Source organism: Benincasa hispida, chromosome 12 (genome assembly GCF_009727055.1).
Source record: "Benincasa hispida cultivar B227 chromosome 12, ASM972705v1, whole genome shotgun sequence".
In the NCBI taxonomy this organism is placed as follows: domain Eukaryota; kingdom Viridiplantae; phylum Streptophyta; class Magnoliopsida; order Cucurbitales; family Cucurbitaceae; genus Benincasa; species Benincasa hispida.
In genome coordinates this window covers 65,246,176-65,249,636 of record NC_052360.1, presented here as the reverse complement: position 1 = coordinate 65,249,636, position 3,461 = coordinate 65,246,176, and positions in this window count along the sequence as shown.

Sequence of the window (3,461 nt, the reverse complement as noted above, 5' to 3'; positions counted from 1 at the left end):
TGCATTCGTGTAGTGCGTGTCACAAGTTTTCTTGTGCTGGAACCAAGTATAATTCCAACGTAAGTTTCTCAGATTGACTTGAGGTCGAACATGGGGATTGTTGTTGTTATTGGGATACTAATGTGGTATATGTGACCGGTTATAATAAAGAATAATGAATTGTTTTTGCAGAAAAATAAATAGCGATGGTAAATAAAGTGCTGTAAAATAAATTGCGACGATAAAATAAATGACTAAACTACTAATGATACAGGGTGAGGACTGGCTGTGAAGTTGTGCAAAAGAGTCTAATAAATGCGGAGGCAAGTCTTGTTAATGAATCAGAAAGAGAAGGGGTTGAGGGAAAAGACATCGCAAGTTCGTCAATTTCATTAAGGACGCTAGTAAGGTTCTGCTTTCCCTTGGCTTACACCTTTCAGTGATCGACTGCATTCCCATATGTCTATGGTGAAACAGAGATGAACGTGATGAACGCAAGGTTGTTTCCATCTCTGGAAATACTTCTCGCTTTAGTTAACGCATTCTTCCAACATTCTTTCGATAGACGAAATGACATCTTCACTTCTGCTCTCACAGGTGAAGATGTCGTCGAGCATGCTTTAGTTAAACTTAGCTGATTACCTTAACAAGGATTAACTCACTCGCTTAATCCTTCCCTTTTACCCAGGGGATTAATGACACATGATGGAGAAAATGGATGATAAATGTGTGGAAAAGAACAGAGATATGATAATAATTACGATAATGATATTTAAATCTAGAGATCAGCTTTTGATACATGATTGTGAATGAAAGATTAAAGAAAGATGAACACAGTAGATGAATGAAAGAATAGAAACAAATACGAAAAGAGTGTCAATGTCTTGAAACAGATCCCAATCGGAGACGTTGTGCTTATCGGCGTGTGGATGAAATGGAGTCGAAAGCTTCCCTCTCAGGCTTGCTTTCCAGGTAGAAGTGACCTCTTGCACAGAGCTTCTTCTTCAAGAATGGAAAAAATTTCTTGCTCAGAGACTCACCTTTTAGCCTTGCCTCATCGTTCTCCCCGATTTTCTTTGTATCGTCTCTTCAGACCATCTTATTTAACATTGGAATTCGAGAAAGCTATTTATAGACCTTGGCTCTCTGTATTAGTGGTTCCACTTCATAATTCTAATAATTCCTGCTATGGCGTAATGAAAATGTCCTCTCTGCTCCACGATCAATTTGTCACAATCGTACAACAGAAAAGCTGTACACTTGTTAGAAGTCCATGTGAATGCGTTGCTCTTCACATCTTCGAGCGATCGCCGCATGCGGTGTAATTGTTTTGATCTCTTGTTGATCGTCGCATTCAGTGGAAATGTGTTGATCGCTTAAATCTTTGATCAATCGTCGCATGCGCTGCAATTGCGTTGATCTTTTTCATTCTTGATCGATTGTCGCATGCTGTTGTGGATGCGTTGTTCATTTTTACTTCAAGCAATTAACGCATGCAGTGACCTATTTCCTGCAAAACAAAGACTTGGACGTTCCATTCCGCCACGCAATGGGGTTAATGGGTGTGTTCACAACACTTTACAATTTTCGTATTTCTAAGCCGCTTTCTATACTGTCAACGCAATTTTTCCTTCTTTTTGCCGCACAATCTAAATAAAACAACATAAATAACTTGTATTTCTACAAATCATCATACCCCCAAATTTAGATATATGCTTTTTCTCAAGCATATCTTCGACTAAGGAAATTCCGCTCAACTACCATCCTAACTTTTGCGTCGATCGGCTACACCGAATGCTCTGCCTCTACAAAATTACTCAACACCGAAAGTTCCTTCTATCCTTTAACAATTCTTCACATGCTCTACTTTATTCTTTTCTAAAACAAACTTCTACCGAAAGTTCCCTTCTAGTTTTGAGAAGAATGTTTTACCTCTTCTTGCGAAAACAACGAAGTGTGTCTTTATGCGGTGGCCTGGTTTGCATCATCGTATAGGGAATGTTGATCATAGTTACACCTTTCGTTTTGGCTTGCTCCCACGGGTGTCATGCGAGCATCCAACTTCGGTTATGTACCAATCTCAACTTCAACTCTTGATCTTCAGCCAAGTTTTACTTTTGCTGGTTAGAGGAGTTGTCTCTTTTATCCTTATTTTCTCTCTTTTTTTTTTTTTTCATATTGCGTCGATCTTGGAAACCTACCTTCATTTTGGCTTGCTCCCACGGGTTTCATGTGAACATCCAACTATGAGCAGGTTTCTTTCACGACTTTACTCTTATCAGGTTGGGATTTTTCCTTACGCTGATAGCGGAGGTTTTAATGATTTTTTTTATGATAATGAACGCATTTGCCTGATATTACCATATCCGCTTGATCGCATCTGCTCAAACCTTCCCCACCCCCAAATTTGGAGATGCACAAGGTCCTCATTGCGTTGTTTTGGACAGAAAAGACAAAACACTTAGTCAAAGTTTTGAAAAGAAGGTTTGAGCAGAGTCTTGAAATAGAGAAGGTAAAGTAGAGCTATTACGATGAATTGTCTAAGTGTTAGGCATAAAATGCAATGTATACAGAAATATTGCTGAGGGTATGCATACTACTCATCATGGCAGTGCAAATAACAATGCAAAAGAAAAGACAAGAATTACCGCAATAATTGACAAAGGATGATAAAATTAAAGAGATTAATCCATATGAAAAGAATAATTACTCAGTTGTATTAAATTTGTCTAAGTATACAAAGAATTATGAATATCGCAACACAAAATTTTAAGTATGTACAAAAGAATACAAGGTATAGCTTTTATATAAAAGAATTGAATGAATGGCCGCAAAGAAAAATAGCAAAATTGAGGAAAAGGTGGCACACCCTCAAATTTAGAGTTGCGGCGGGGGCTCTTGAGGAGGATGTTGTGGAGGAGCTCGTTGAGGCACTTCTTGAAATTGTAGAGGTTGTTGTAAATGGAAAGCCACCATGGGACCATGTAGATATGACGTTAGGAAATTAAAGTACTCATGGTTGTGCTCTGCCATCTGTCTCTGATTCAGGTGGATGGTAAAGATATTGCGTTGAATATTAACCATCGCCTGTCGCACCATTGTATTGCTATATTGCAACTCTGCGTTGCTCTCCTGCAACTTCATTATTGCTTGGAGGAAGAAGTTAAGTTGTTGAGAAAAGAGGGACCACATTTCTGCTAAGTCAACAACAAGGGATGAGATGGTGGGTTATGCCGTCGATGTTTCACCAACATCGGCTTGAGGTTGAGCGGAAGGGCCTGCTCCCAAACCGTGTGGGTCATCAACATGCAGCGATGGAGGTGAAAAGTGAGATGGAGATGGATGGCTGGGGGACGCTGCTGAAGATGTGGAGTTAGAATCTTTAGAAAGGAGGAGGTTTGTGAAGTGGTCTGGAAGAGGGGAAAGGGGCTCTATTGGAGGGCTCGGTGGGCGAATGATTAAAAGCAAAGGGTCTAAGGGTA